The sequence below is a fragment of the Sus scrofa genome, chromosome 11 (genome assembly GCF_054392235.1).
Source record: "Sus scrofa isolate SSC_HxYL_T2T_F1_AM1 chromosome 11, Sscrofa_HxYL_maternal_Yorkshire_Landrace_v2.0, whole genome shotgun sequence".
Classification (NCBI taxonomy): domain Eukaryota; kingdom Metazoa; phylum Chordata; class Mammalia; order Artiodactyla; family Suidae; genus Sus; species Sus scrofa.
Window position 1 is genome coordinate 74423049 of NC_139393.1, and position 16215 is coordinate 74439263.

Below are 16215 nucleotides of genomic sequence, written 5' to 3' on the forward strand. Positions count from 1 at the left end.
GTCTCTTTTAATTTGCCGGTTTGCCACAGTTGATTATCAGCATTGATCAAGATAATTATTAATCACAGCTTAAAACTTGAATAGAGATGAAATCGTTAATGTTGGAATGGTAACCATTTTTTTATCAATGGTCATGATAAATATAGAACTGTAAGGGCTTTCAACTTTGAAACAGCTCTTTTTTGTCAAAGTGCCACTATCCAGCGCACGTATAATAAATCCCCGTTGATGGTCAGGAGTGGAGCCCTATACCGTCGCCCTTTGTCGAATGCCCTGCACAAGCAGCTTGATTACACGACGTGTGTGATATCCACAGCACCCATGGGCGTCTGTGTGATTCATGTCGGTAAAGCAGAAACAGACACTGGAAGCTGAGACTGTCCGCGAGTCAAGGGTTTGAGAGGAGGGATGGTGTGCTCCTTGCCGCATGTTGAGACACACCGAGACACTCCCTTGAACTATCTGAATTCCAGATGCGGGGCTACTGGAATGATGCTTGTATACTTAGGCTCACTTTTCTGTTTTCAAAATAGTGGCAGGAGTTCCCGATGTGGCACAGTGGGTTGATCCGATGTTGTGTCTGTGGCGGCACAGGTTCCATCCTCCGCCCAGGGCAGTGGGTTCAGAGCCGGTGTGGCCGCAGCTGTAGGTTGCCACTGCAGCTCAGAGTTGGTCCCTGACCCACGAACTTCCATGTGCTGTGGGTGTGGCCCGAACACACAAAACCCAAACAACACTGAAACAAAATAAGGACAACTTTAAGACAGGAAATGATGATGGGGTCCTTGGCACATGGGGCTGGGGCTCACATTTTTTGGTTTCTTTTCGCCCAATGTCAGGGTCCAGTGTGCATGGCCGCCTCTGTAGATGGACAGGCTCTTGTCCCCTGACTCGATTCAGGTTTCGCCTTCCCCTGAAGGGCCAGCTCTCCTGCCTGGTAATGACTGGGGGCCTCTGTGGAATTGTCACCTCTTCTGGAGGATGACCGGACAGCTCTTCTGGGTATTCCCCACAGGCACACGTGTCTGCCTTTCCCCAGTGGCCAAGCAAGGGTCCCTGCCATTTGTCCTTGAGAGAGCCTGCTGCTCTGCACCAGGGCATCCATTTCACACTGATGTTTGGACCCGCTCAGAAGAAGAAACAGGTGTTCCTGCTGTGGTGCAGCAGGTTTAAGGATCTGACTGCAGTGGCTGGGGTTGCTGCAGAGGTGTGGGTTGGATCCCCGACCCCGTGCAGTGGCTTAAGGATCCGGTGTTGCCACAGCTGTGGTGTAGGTCACCGTCGTGGCTCAGGTTCAGTTCTTGGCCTGGGAACGTCCATATGCTGCGGTACAGCCCACCTGCCCAAACAAAAGAAGAAAAATCATTTCTAATCTCATCTCCCTCCCAAACCTATTTTGGTATATATACCAGCAGTTGCTATTCCATGCTTATGTATATTTAAGGGTATTAATAAAGCATAGAAGTTTAATTTTTGAACGCCGTTTTGATACCTAGCAGTTATTTTATGATCGATACTATTGTTTCCAGTTATAATAAATTAAGTAGCTAGTTTTCCATGGGTTATTCCATCTCAGAATTTCCAGTTTAAATATGCATGGTGTGTTCAGAGCAGCTCTTTTTCTTTGTGTCTTTCGTTACTTAGGATTTTATTAAGAACTAGCGAGTGTAACTTTCTTTTAAAATATTTTGCTTGGGCTCAAGTGAAATGAGTTTGGGAGTATAACATTTTTTTAAAAGAAAAGATTGTTTATCTGTTGAAAGTTTGGAAAAATTTCCCAGGCTTATTTATTTATGTAGACTTGGGGGAGAGGAAAATTCTGTAATTCTTTTCTGATTTTTTCCCCCCTTTTTTTGGTCTCTTCGTGTTTTCTATAAACAGATGATTACTTTTTTTGGTTTAATTTTTCCTTATTCTCGGCTTGTTTTTGTGGTCTCTGGTCAGCTTCAAAATTCTTTAGATAAAAAGACTTGTTCATTCTTCATGCTTATATTGGTATAGAGGTCGGGACTTTTTTTTTTTTTAGTGGGACTTTGGTAGAACACCATTGCCTTACATTTTCAATGTTAAACATATTCTTTTAACTTAAAATTTGGTTTTTTTTCTTTTCATCCAGTGTCTTACCATGAAACAGAGTATTTGAGCTTGCAAATAATTGCCTGAAGTCTGCTTTGTTCTCTCTTTCCAATGTTAGGCTGTATAACCTGAGAATGTATATACCATGTACATAGAACTTCTGTTATAGGTGGATTTTTGTGTTCTAGCAAAACAGTTATTATTGGAAAACTAGGGTATGATATTTAAAAAGGGTATTTTTACATTTGCCATTTCTTGCTGTCCAGATGCTGTTATTTCTGCCCTTATTAATTGTACTGGATGAGCTTGTATTTCTTTAATTATCAGTTTGTCCCGAGTGGATTATAGTATATGTTAATGCCTTGTAGCTTTTGGCTGCTACCTAAGTGAGCCAGTTGGGAAACAGAGCTGGTGGCACCTACTTTTAGGCTATGAGGAGGGTCACGGAGACCCCAGAAGTGAAGGGTCAGATCAGGGCCTGGCATTCAGCTAAGAGCTCGCTTGGTTTTCCGTTTCGCCTTCTCGAATTTTCCCCAGATTCTCCCGGTGAGACTTGCTTGTAATGCAGGTAAGTGCTCAAGGAATGCACCTGTTATTTAGGCGGAAGCATTTTGTGAGACAATGTAACGATTTGAAAGAAAAGCTTGTGTTTCTCCGCGGTTCCTGAGATAGAAGTAGCCCCGTGCTTTGATGTCTCTTTTCACCAGGCGCCTTGTCCTTTGAGCCAGAGAAGGATCTGGAATGCCTTCGTCAGCCCCGCTCCTCAGCGTGTCCCTTTCGTGCCACGAGGAGCGTGTCTGGTTTTATGTTGTTTCAGGGAAGCAGTGGATTCCATGGGAACCAAGGGTTTGCCTTGGGAGGAGGGGGGAGGAAGTTATCCTCATTCCCCCAGGCTTTCTTTGACTTTGCCAGGAGCGTGTGCCTTTGAGTCTGGGGTCCCTTAAGATCGGCAGTTTCCGCTTTTCTGGGTGGTGGCTCCACCTGCGCTGGGGGAGGGGTCTTTCGTTCTGAGGACTTAAGTAATTCACGCATGTGTCCCACGAATGCACCATCAGCGTTTGTGAAAATTCTGTGCTCTTAGAAGGGAGAAGAAAGGGTTTAAACCAGTATAAAAAAATGCATAGTTTAGAACCATAAAAAAGACAGTACACCATGGGAAAACTGGACAGCTACATGTAAAAGAATCAAATTAGAACATTTTCTCACGCTGTATACAAAAAGACACTCAAAATGGATTAAGGACCTCGGTGTAACACCGGAAACCATAAAACTCCTAGAGGAGAACCCAGGCAGAATGCTCTTTGACATAAATCATAACAATATTTTTTTGGATCCATCTCCTAAGGCAAAAGAAACAAAAGCAAAGATAAACAAACGGAACCTAATTAAATGTAAAAGCTCTTGCACTGCAAAGGAAACCATTGACAAAACGAAAAGACAGCCTACTCCGTGGGAGAAATCGTTCCAATGATAGGACCAATAAGGGGTTACTTTGCAAAAATACACAAACGGTTCATAAACTCAATATCAGAAACCCCAAACAGTCCTGTTACAAAATGAGTTGACATTTTTCCAGAGAAGACATACCGATGTGCAAAGATGCTCAACATCGTTAATCATCAGAGAAATTTACAACAAAACCCAAGGAGATATCCCTGCACACTTGTCAGAACGGCAATCACCAAGAAGAGCCCCAGTCACAAATGTTGGCGAGGATGTGGAGAAAAGGGAACCCTTGTGCCGTGTTGCTGGGAATTTAAATTGGTGCAGCCACTGTGGTCAACAGTTTGGAAGGGCCTCAAAAAACTAAAAGTAGAACCATCACGTGACCCAGCAATTCCACTCCTGGGTATATATCCAAAGAGAATACAAACACTAATTCAGAAATATACGTGCACCCCAGTGTTCCTAGCTGCATCATTTACAGTGGTCAAGATATGGAAGCAGCCTAATGACAGATGAGTGGAGGAGTTCCCTGGTGGCTCAGTGAGTTAAAGATTTGGCATTATCACTGCTGTGTCTTGGGTCGATGCTGTGGCACAGGTTCCATCCCTGGCCCAGGAACGTTTGTGTGTCAGGGGTGCAGCCAGAAAAGAAAAAAACAGCAGAATGAATGGATGAAGAAGATACCATGGCATACTACTTAGCAATAAAAAAGAACAAACATTTGCCATTTGTAGCAACATGAAGGGACCTAGAGATTATTGTACTAAGTGAAGTAAGTCAGACAGAGAAAGACACATCACTTATGTGTGGAATCTAAAAAAATACAACAAACTAGTGAATATAATAAAATAGAAACAGACTCACAGAGCAAACTGGTGGTTACCAGGGGGGAATGGAAGAGGGAGAGGGCGGTCTAGGGGATAGAGGAGGAAGAGGCACAAACTACTCTGCGTGAAATAAATAGGGCAGATGGATATATTGTACAGCAAGGAAATTATTGCCCTTCTTTTGTGATAGCTTTAAATGGAATATAGCCTGTAAAAATACTGAATCCCTATGCTGTACACCTGAAACTAATATTATAAATCAACTCTACATCAATTTTTTAAAAAGATAGGAAAAAAAGGGTAGTAGACTGTAGTCTTTAGAGGTAATAGTTCATTAATCATTTTGATTATTTGATAATTTTTTTTTTTTTCTGTTTGGCATCACTGGCAGCTTCCATGGTGATTAGCCGAGAAGCTTGATTGGCACCACCAGGCTGGAAGAGGTGAGAGAATTGGGAGAGACTGTGATGGCAGCTAAAGTGACTGAGTCGTATGGTCACTGAATTTAGAGAGGGTGGCAGTCTCGAGATGATCAGAAGGGTGGGTGGTGAAGAGCAGCCTGTCTGCGATCCAGTTCGTTCTCTGCCACTTTACTGGCTGGGTGACTGTGGGAAAGTTGACTGTCTTTTATTTGCCTCTGTTACCTCATCTGTAAAAGGGGTCAATAATAGTATCCACCTAACGGTGGTCAGGAGGATGAAATGCTTTACTATTTACAAAGCTTCTAGGAGAGCACCTGCTCTGCTCTGGAAAGTCCTATCTAAAAAAAGTGTCAAATTAAAATAATAATCACAGGTGTTTTCCCACATTCTACAAATGAGAAGCTTAACAATCCAGGCAAGTTAATTTTACCATGCAGTCAGACATTTCGAAAAATAGGATTAGGGGAGTTGCAGTTGTGGCGCAGTGGAAACGAATCCGACTAGTATCCATGAGGATGCGGGTTCGATCCCTGGCCTCGCTCAGTGGGTTAAGGATCCGGTGTTGCCTCGAGCTGTGGTGTAGATCTCAGAAAAGGCTTGGATCTGGTGTGGCTGTGGCTGTGGTGGAGGCCAGCAGCTGTTGCTCCGATTTGACCCCCAGCTTGGGAACCTCCATATGCCGAAGGTTTGGCCCTAAAAAAAAAGTTAGGATTAGAACTTGGTGGACAATCTGATGGATGGTGTGTAGACGTCTTTTCCCTCTCAGCAGTCCTTGGCAAAAATGTGCTTGCTATTCATCATCATTCATTGTTTGAATGGATACCAGTGTTTAATTAAATACCTTATTTATTAACCAGGCTGACATTTAAACTCATTTTTTTCACAAGTGATTTCACTTTTTTATTATGTTGTTTTTTTTCCCTTGACATTTCATTATTGTCATTAATACTTAATTCTCGGGGAAGTGTTCCAGAATCCCCTTTACACCTCCGTTGTATTTTATTGTATTGTTTGGTCCTTGATAAAACTGCCTAGTGTATTTCTTGAAAAATATGGAGAGGGAGTTCCCGTCGTGGCGCAGTGGTTAATGAATCCAACTAGGAACCATGAGGTGGCGGGTTCGGTCCCTGGCCTTGCTCAGTGGGTTAAGGATTCTGCGTTGCCGTGAGCTGTGGTGCAGGTTGCAGGTGTGGCTCGGATCCCGTGTTGCTGTGGCTGTGGTGTAGGCCGGTGGCTGCAGCTCCAATTAGATCCCTAGCCTGGGAACCTCCATGTGCCATGAGAGCAGCCCAAGATATGCCAAAAAGACCAAAAGAAAAAAAAAATATATATATATATGGAGAGAATTTCACAGTCTTTTCTTAAATAGTTTAATAGAAATTGCTTTCCTTTTCCCACCCTGAAGGGAAACCCTGTCACTTATGATTCATTGGATTTGGTGAGCTTTCGGAAATGCTTTTCTTTTGTCTTCAGGTTGTGTGAAATAATGCCGTTACTCACTCCATAGCAGGTGCCAGTAGAATGTTCTACGGGATGTAGGTCACATTTAAATGTTGGCATTTATTTCTTAAGTATCGTTTCCAGAGTGTGTGAAACTTGAGCAGAGGATGATAGAGGGGTTAACTTTTTAGTTAAGATTTCCCTATTAGATAACGAGGCTCTTGGTGATATCCTGGCTTAATTGAAGACCAACTTAACAATGCTTTATGGTTTATTCAAGAAAATACTTGGTGCCTTTTTTTTTTTTTTTTTTTTTAAGGGTTGCAGCTGCAGCATATGGAAGTTCTCAGGCTAGGGGTCAAATCGGAGCTGCACCTGCTGGCCTACATCACAACCACAGCAGTGCCAGATCCGAGCCGCATCTGTGACCTATGCTGCAGCTCATGGCAATGCCAGATCCTTAGCCCACTAAGTGAGGCCAAGGATCAAACCCGTATCCTCATGGATACTGGTTGGGTTCTTAACCTGGTAAGCCACAATGGGAATGCCTTCAGAAACATTTGTAGTTCTTAAGTCTTGTCACTTTCTCATGAGGTCCAGGAGGAAAGGTATCTCGAAGGACCTTTGAGATAAATTACCTGCCAAGATGTGGGCTTGACCAAGCCAGAAATTGGCAGCACATCTGCTCACTAAGCCCCAGATTTGCTAACCTCGAGTTTCTAATCTCAGATGGAGCTGGTTAGTGTCAGAGGTAACATCTGCATTCCTCCATGTGTGTAACTGAAGCATATCTTAGAGTGGCCCCAAGCTGGAAGCAACCACCATGGGCTTCACTAGGTGAATCAGTAAACTGTGGTACGTCCAGACAAGGGAATGTTATTTATCGAGGGATGGAAATGAGCCGTCAAGCCATGAAACACATGGAGGTGTACCCACTGTCACCATGTCACCTCTGACTTCTGTGTGGATTACATATAAAGCTGCTTTCCTGAACCTCAGGCTCCTCTGCTCTGCTTACCAGAGCCGAACTTTGGAAAAAGCTTTTGAGAGGAGATAGCCAGGGGCTGGGGAACAGAGCTTGGCTATTACAGAAGAATGGGAGATGAGGACCTTTAGAACATTCCAGAACATTCTATTTCCCCCACCTTCAGCTAGTCACAACATGGACCTCCCAGCGCATCCTGTGTCTTTCACTGGAACTGAAGTTTTGGATTTGCCCGTCAATCCATCTTCTTTCCTCATGTCTCACTGAGTTGCAAAGACTTTTTTTTTTTTTTTTTTTTTTTTTGCCACACCTACAGCACGTGGAAGTTCTCAGGCCAGGGATCAAACCCGTGCCACAGCAGGGACTCAGGCCGATACAGTAATAATACCATCTCCTTAACCCTCTGGTCCCCAGGAGAACTCCCAATTTGTAAAGATTCTTTATTTTCTCTATGGCTGCACCTGGGGATTTGGACGTTCCTGAGCTAGGGAATGAATCAGCTTTGATAATGCTGCAGCTTTGGTAATGCTGGATCCAGTCACCTCTATAGTGACTGAAGCCACTGCAGTCGGAATCTTAACTCACTGCGCCACAGCGGGAACTCCTGTAAAGATTCCTAAGCCCAAAGCATTTACAAAATCTGCCTCCTTTCCCTCTGTTTTCATTGTCACCACCATCCTTCCTTGCACGAGGCTCCTAACTGGCCTGTGTCCTCATCTCACCAGCACTTCCCATTTCTCCTGAAGGCTGTGCAGTTTCACTTTGTTGTAAAAAGCGCAGTGGCTCATTCTGATCCATGCTTGCCGTCAGTATTTCAGGCCGACTGAAACCTGTCTTGACCTTCCTTTTTCCTTTTCTTTTCGCTAGTTCATCGCCTCGGTCATTTGTCTGTTTGCATTATGGCCACAGCTCCCAGCCAGGAGCAGACACTTCCTCACGGGATGCAGGAGGGAGCTCCAGCCGGTGAACCTTTGCATCTGCTCTTAGGTCTACTTCAAAACTTAGCTTTCCCCCAAGCCTCTGGCGACTTCCTCTGCATTCTGTTTCTGTAGCTTTTCAAAGTCACTATTGTCAGAAATATACACATCACTTTCAGCAGATATCTCTGAGCGCCTCTTCTCTACTGCTTGAGAGATAATAGGTCCCATAAAAGCAAACCCGTCTGGTGTCTGGTGCCATGTAGCGCTGAGTGTGGTTGCTGAACCATCACGGCTCCTTGTGAGTGCTTGTGAATGGCTGTGCCCCCAGCTATCGTGACATTTGAATGATAGTGCACTTTAGACAGTCTGTTGTTTTCAAGGCCATTGAAAATAAGTAGATCCACTAACATAGTGCAGCCTCATTATGGGCGAGGCAAGGGTTAGGTGCGTTCCACAGGTACTTGCAGAGGGGGGCCGAAGTCAAAAGGAGCCAGAGAGGAAGGACTTTCTTTAGTGGGTGGATGGGAATGAGGTGTGTTCTGTAGAGTGAGCTTGACAACAGTTAAGAAATGCAGCCTCGGGTTCCAAGATAGTGCTGTTGTGACTGTGGGAATCGTGAGAGGCTGCCAGCTGGCTTCTTATCTTCCAGAAGACCGCCTTTCTCCTTGCATCTTGTGTACCCAGGCTTTTTAATTAGAGGGAAAAAATGGAGCAAAAATTTCATTTTGTGCTCAGAATCCTCAAGAAGTGGACATCATTAAAATGTGACTCAATTGGGGTTTTTGTTTTGTTTCTTTTTCTTTTTTTTCTGGTTGCCTGAGTTTTTTTCCTACTGGAGGAAAAGCACCTTCTCTTCTCAAGACCTTTTACTTTTGCCTCCATTCTACCCATTTTTGTCTGTGCCTTTCTTTTTCCTGGAGGACCTGTGACCAACCCCATCGGTGAAAATGCAAACAAAAGCATCCTTTTTTAGAGCAAGGTTGGAATGCCAGTGAAAAGTTGATGGGAGAAGGAATGCCACTTTTTCTGGCCAAGAGATATTATTGAATGAATCCATCTGGAGGGGGGTGTGTGAAACGTGAGAAACGTGGTTTTTTTTTTTTTTTTTTTCCCTTGGTGAAGTTATCAAGTGAGTGCCTGATTTGAGTCAGGTGGGTTTACTGACCTTGGCTGGTCCTCATTTGGGACCCTGGGAAGCAGAGGTCGGTCTGGTTCTCGGGCTGGCTGGCGCCTGCGTCTGGATCTCCTGAGTGGCTCGTTAAATCCCAGATTTGGGCCCAATCCCCGCCTTTCTGATTCCTCGGGCCTGTGCCTGGAGGGACAATTTGCATTGCTAATGAGCCCTCCGGTGGTGCTGATGCTGTGGGTTTGCGGCCCTATTTTAAGAAGCCCTGGAGCGGGTGGTCGGCTTTCTCTCCGTCTTCCGGCAACGCGCCGCCCTATAGTGGAGCCTGGACTGCCTGGAGTTCTCCCAGCCCCCAGTCTGGGTGGGCTCTCACCCTGGGACAGGAGGAACATGTCACACTCCCCAGGTAACGCAGCCAGACCCCTCCTGCCCCTCTGGACTTGCAGTCTAGTTCACACGCAGTGTGGGAAAAGAGGAGAAAGTCCCTGCAAAGCAAGTGCGATATATACACCAAATAGAAGCCAAACCCCAGGAACAATAAAGTACGTTTTTTCTTTTTTTTTTTTCCTCCTGAAAAAGCAGCCCAGAGAAGGCTTTTTGGAGGAGGTGACGTTGGAGCTGATAAAGACTATGGTAGGGGGAAGACACAGAACAGCAAAAGCACAACGCCCGGAAAATGCAGGCGTGCTGAGCACAGCCCAGTTGGATTAGAAAACAGGGTTTTCTTCCAAGGGAAAAAATCGGGGCAAAAGCCATCGCAATGCCCAGCGGGGAGTTTTCCCATTTATCTTGGTATCGATTAGACGCTGACTTTTTGAGGAGGAAAGGGACGTGTTGAAAACTGGCCTGGAAGTAACCTCTACAACGTAAAAAAATTTCTCCTCTGAGCTTTCCTTGGAGCACTTGGCGGAGATTTGTTAGAGGTATTTACGAGAACCTGTTTCATTCTTTTCCCACTAGGGGTGGAGAGGCAAGACAGTGGAGAAATCCTCTCATCAGGTTCCTGTGGTTCAGTTCTCTTGTCCTAACTCAGCGGGTGACGTGCTAGGAGTTCATGTCCTGGTCCCCTTCTCCCAAATGACGAAACAGGCCTAATAGTCCCTCCTCTGCCTGTTTGAAGCATCTGCTTAATACAAAACAGCTGCAGTGGCTACTTTGGCTCCCAGACTTTTTTTTTTTTTTTTGAAATAAGCAAATCAGTGCACACAGAGAGCTGCTTTCGAATTTTCTCGAAACCCCTCATCAGTGCTGGGAGAGGCCAGCTGTGGCCACTGCTGCCCTGGAGGAGCTTTGGGGCCACCTCCTTCTTTCTGGGGTGTCTCCTCCCGCCCTGGCCTGTGGCTCCCCTGGGGACAGGAGCACAAGGTGGCCCTGTCACTCGGCAGCAAAGCCCCAGTGAACTGTGCTGGTGCAGACAACACATCCGTCACCCTTTGCCCCCGTGGAGTCTCACATGGTCCATCTCTGTCCCCCCAGGATTGGCAAGCGCAGGCTCCCCCACCCTTGGTGGGAAGCGCTCAGGGCTCCAGCAGCTCTCCGACCCGGCCCTGGAGCTTCCTGCCAGTCTATGTCTTGGGCCACTCCTGTAAATGATTGACTTTCTGTGAATTTTTTTTAACCTGGAATTTTTAAGTAGCTTACATTTAAAACTGGAAAGAAAAACTCTTGCCAAGTTTCCTCCACATTAGCCTGTTTTGCTTGATAACTGGCTCCCTTGTTCGCTGTGATTTCATCTTGTTAGATTTCCTGCTCTCAGCTGGTGCGAGGAAGATAGGATCCCACCCTTTAGGGACTGGATCCGAGCCACAGCTGCGACCTGTACCCCCTGTACCCACTTGCAGCTGCGGCAACGCTGGGTCCGTATTTATCCCCAGCTCTGGGCTGGGATCGAACCCGTACCACCTCAGTGACCTGAGCTGCTGTGGTCGGATTCTTAACTCCCTGCCCCACAGCAGGAGCTCCAGAATCCTGTCCTTTTACAAAATGAAAATTTAACAATTGTCTGATAAATTTTTTTCTCTGAATGGGTAAGATGTATATGGTACAAAATTTAAAAGATCCCCAAAAGTGTACAGTGAAAAGCACATTTTGAAGCCTCCTTCCCTCTGTAACCGGATTGGCTGCCACGGTATAGTCAGCTCTCCTACCCATGATTCCTCCGCCTTTCCAGGAATATTCGTGTGTCTCCTCCTAATTGGCGTATCACACCTTTGACTTCTTTGAAGGGTCCAGTTCAGAGGGTTACAGTAAATTTACAGAGTTTTGTGACCGCTCGTTTCAGAAAGTTGGCATCACCTGCAAAAAAAACTCCGTTCCTCAGGCCCTTGGCTGGCAATTCCAGCTGCTCCCCCTCCAACCCCCGCCTGCCCCCTGCAATCACTTGCTCTCTGGATGGGCCTTTTCTGCATAGCTTCATATAAGTAGCATCATTTGCTATGCAGTCTTTTGCATCTGGCTTCTTTAACTTAGCAAAATGTTTTGGGGGTCGATCTCTGTTGTAGCGTGTATCTGTGCTTCATTTCCTTTTATCGATGGATAATAGTGCCGTGTATGGATATACTGCATTTTGTTCATCCATTCACTGAGTGATGGATTATTTGCACTTGTTGGCTCTTTTTAGCTCTGAACATCTCCATACACAGGTCTTTGTGAAGACATGCATTTTCATCTGTCTTGGGGAGATGCCTAAGTATCGAGTCACTAGGAAAACCCAATCGCTGGGTTGTAGGCTAAGTTATTTTTTTAAATGAAGTGTAGGTAATTTACAGTGTCCTGTGAGTTTCACATGTACAGCAAAATGATTCTGCTGTATGTGTAGATAGATACATATATGTATTCTTTTTCAGATTCTTTTCCCTTCTAGGCTATTACAAGATACTTAGTGTAGTTCCCTGTGCTATACAGGAGGTCCTTGCTGGTTGTCTATTCCACATAAAGCAGTGTGTCTGGTTAATCCTAAACTCCTGATTGAAACTTCCCCTTCGGTAATCATGTTTTTTTTTCCTATGTCTATGAGTCTGTTTCTGTAAAGAGGCTTGTTTGTATCATTTTTTTCAGATCCACATATAAATGATATCATACGAGATTTGTCTTTCTCTGGCCGACTTAGTATGATAATCTCTAGGTCCCTCATGTCACTGCAAATGGCACTGTGTCATTCTTTTTTATGGCTGAGTAGTAGTCCACTGTGTATATGCACCACATCTTCTTTCTCCATTCCTCTGTCAATGGGCATTGAGGTCGCTTCCATGTCTTCCTATTGTAAATAGGCTGCTGTGAACATAGGGGTGCATGTATCTTTTTGAGTTATCATTTTCTCTGGATAGATGCCCAGAAGTGGGATTGCTGGATCATAGGGTAACTATATTTAGGTTAAGAAACCTTGATACTGCTATGATTAAATTTTAAGAAACTTCCAAAATAGTCTCCAGAGTCTGCATCTTTTTGTATTCCCACTGTCAATGTATGAGAATTCCACTTTTTTCCCACTCTCAGTAATGCATGTTACCATCCATCGGAGTGGCTGTGAAATACTATCTCATGGTGGATGTAATTTGCATTTCCTAGTAAGGAAAAATGTCAAGCATATTTTATGTGCTTATTAACCACTTATATCTCTTTAGAGATTTAAATTCTTTTTATTATCAGGTTTAAAACCTATGGTAACAGTTAACCTACAAGCCTCTCGCCATCTCAGCTCCTTCCTCTGCCAGTTTTTTCGTTACATTATTTCTACATTGTCAAGAATTATATTCTGCAGTTGTGAGTGATTTTAGCCTTTCTCTTATGGCATAAATGGACTTTAAGTTTACCAATAACTGTTTTTCCTAGTTTTACCACTCTGCTTCTTGCTTTGACGCTTACTCTCTTTTGTTTTTTTAGAGCCTCACCTGTGGCGTATGGAGGTTCCCAGACTAGGGGTTGAATCAGAGCCACAGCTGCCGGCCTACACCACAGCCACGGCAATGCTGAATACAAGCTGCATCTGTGACCTACCCCACAGCTCACGGCAACACCAGATCCTTAACCCACTGAGTGGGGCCAGAGATCGAACCGGCGTCCTTATGGATACTAGTTGAGTTCTTAACCTGCTGAGCCATAATAGGAACTTTTGCTGTTTACTCTCTAAGAGCTTCTCCCCAAAGACCTTGAGTTCTCGACTGTTTAGAATGTTTGAATGAAAGTTCAGCTAGATTTCAAATTCTCTTTCATCTTTTATTTCTTTGAGGACATTTTGGTCATTTAAGCATTGAATGTTGCTGTGGTTAAGTGAACTTTTGTCCCCTTGTATTTTTTTTTTTTAACTTTTTGCCTAGAGGCTCAAATGGTTCGTTCTTAATTTTTGAAGATCAGTTGATGATACAGAAAACATTTTGGTGTTGAGCATTTTAATTATTTCTGGGATGTGATATGTTCATTTATCATGGAGAATATTTATTTTGACATGTTTTCCTGAATTGTTCCTTACATGTTTTTCCTTGTTATTTAGTTTTCTTTCTCTTTCGGGTCACCTGTTCGGGGTGTGTTGCATCACCTCTGATTGTCTTCTGTATTTCTCATTTTTCTGGTTTTGGTCTTCTGCTGGCTCGTCTCCACTTTCCCCTCAAGACTCTCATATTGTCACTCGTGCGTAGTTCCTATCAGCTGTTCCCATTTTGGTGACTGTGAAAGCAGCCCAAACCGACGTAAGACAAGGTACTAAAAACAGAAAAATGACAGAAATTCATCTCTTACAGTCCTGGAGGCTGGAGAATCCGAGAGCAAGGGCCAGTGGATTTGGTGTCTAGCGAGGACCCACTTGCTGGTTCACAGACTGTCATCTTGTGTGTTACGTTTCCCCACGTGTTGGAAGGGACCAGAGAGCTGTCTGGGTCATTCACGAATGCCATTCACGAGGGCTTCACCCTCGCCATCTAATCACCTCCTGAAGACCCCGCCTCCGAATGCCACCACGCTGGGGATGAAGTCAAAGTGTATAAATTTGGGGGGGACACAAACTTTCCCTCTATAGCAGTGATGTTTTTATTCCTTCTTCTGTTTTTTTTTTCACCCTGAGGTCTGCCCTCATGCCTTATGTCCTTCTCATGCTTCTAGGACTCTCATAAATCTGCTTCTGTTTTTGTAGACAGACTCAATTATTTCAGTGTTGCATTAATTTTAATGACAATATGTTTGGGCAACAGTTTCTTGCTTTGGCAGCTCTTTTTCATCTGTCATTCCCATTGTCATTTTTCTCTTCTTGCAGCATCTTTGGAAAGGTCCTTTGTTATTGGGCAAGTTCCTTATGCAGGAGCTATTTGCAGAAGCAGGAAACAGTGCCATAGCCCTTGCCAGTGGGAATTCTTGTGACCCAAGGGTGTGTGTGTGTAACCCTTTCCACGTGTGTTTTTCTCTTGCTTGCTGGGCCTGGCTGCGTTCCTGGCAGAGGTCTCTCTTTTTCATCTTGCCTCCGCAGTGGACTGCTTGCTTCCTGCTAACATGGCTCACCTGTGCTGTTTCTCATTCGGTTCCACCCTTCCTGCTACCTGTGTATCTTTTGCCCTTCTTTTCAGAAAGTCGTTGCTGGGTTTGTGGCTGGATATCGTGCCTCTCTGGGGAGCAAGGCTCTGCAGCCAGGGGCAGAACCTTCTCCTCTGTCTGACCTTCACTGCAGTTGGGCAACTCTGTCTTGCATTTTGTGGTTGGGAGTTACAGGTGTCTTCTAGGGTCCCCTGGGATGGAGTTTGCATTTTTGTGTATGTTCTCCTTATAGCTTTTGGGTGAATTCCAAGAGGAAGTCTTTAAGCTGAGAAACTGACAACTCTAGTTTTTTCTTTTCTCTGCCAGTGAAAAGTGTTCCTTTTTTTTTTTTTTTTGGTCACACCTATGACATATGAAGTGCCAGGGCCACACCCATGGCATATGAAGATTCCCAGGCTAGGGGTCGAATCGGACCTGTAGCTGCCGGTCCACACCACAGCCACGCCAAATCGGAGCCACATCTGCGACCTACACCACAGCTCATGGCAACACCGGATCCTTATCCCACTGAGCGAGGCCAGGGATCGAACCCGCAACCTCATGGTTCCTAGTCGGATTCATGAACCACTGAGCCATGACGGGAACTCCAAAAATGTTGCTGTTTTTGGTTGTACTTTTTATTTCTTTTTAACTAACGCTTCAGATCCATCCAAATAAGAAAGGAGTTGCGGAGTTCCCGTCGTGGCACAGTGGTTAACGAATCCGACTAGGAACCATGAGGTTGCGGGTTCGGTCCCTGCCCTTGCTCAGTGGGTTAACGATCCGGCGTTGCCGTGAGCTGTGGTGTAGGTTGCAGACGCGGCTCGGATCCCACGTTGCTGTGGCTCTGGCGTAGGCCGGTGGCTACAGCTCCGATTCAACCCCTAGCCTGGGAACCTCCATATGCCGTGGGAGCGGCCCAAAGAAATAGCAACAACAACAACAAAGACAAAAAGAAAGGAGTTGCACAGACAGCTCTTCACCTTGAGTCTGGAATGATCCTGTTAATAAGAATGTGCCACTAGGAAAGACATGCTAATCGCCTTTATTTTGACTGTTGCTTAAGAAATTCAGAAGTCAGAGGAAGTTAGGGAGGTAGAGTCAGACTAGAGCACGGGCTGATACTTGTAAATAGGAGGCTTTTAGGTTCGTTAGACCTGTCAGTGTAGGAGGCTGTGTTTCACCACTTCCGTTATCAAGCATCAGTTGCGGATACCCATTCATGACCTGCCAGCGTTCCTTAGATACTCCCGGGACATTCCTTGGATGCTCACAACTCTTGGCTGGATTTATGTTCGAGTTCAGTAGTGTTTTCCATGTACAGCAGCGATCTGTGTGCAAGTACCAAAGCAGAAAGTGTGACGTGCTTTGTTGAAATGTCCAAATCCAGGAGTAGAAATAATACGGGCATGAGGTCATTCAAAGGCTGAAAAAAGATCAAGGACAGTAAGGCACCAAACACCAATCATTAGCT

General features: G+C 44.9%; 1 protein-coding gene across 15 annotated transcripts in view; it reads left to right on the forward strand.

The window, feature by feature from the left end:
• FARP1 (FERM, ARH/RhoGEF and pleckstrin domain protein 1) overlaps positions 1-16215 on the forward strand; it is a 309200-nt gene that overhangs the window by 49907 nt on the left and 243078 nt on the right. For 5 of the 15 annotated variants that reach the window (XM_084982198.1, XM_084982196.1, XM_084982209.1 and 2 more), the window contains exon 2: positions 4741-4792. The exons of 8 other annotated variants lie outside the window; for them this stretch is intronic. The gene's annotated coding sequence lies outside the window, so the exon portion shown is untranslated. Of the gene's footprint in view, positions 1-4740; positions 4894-9522; positions 9649-16215 lie in introns of those variants that run through there. 2 more of the 15 variants (XM_084982207.1, XM_021065375.2) reach the window with 2 other exon arrangements.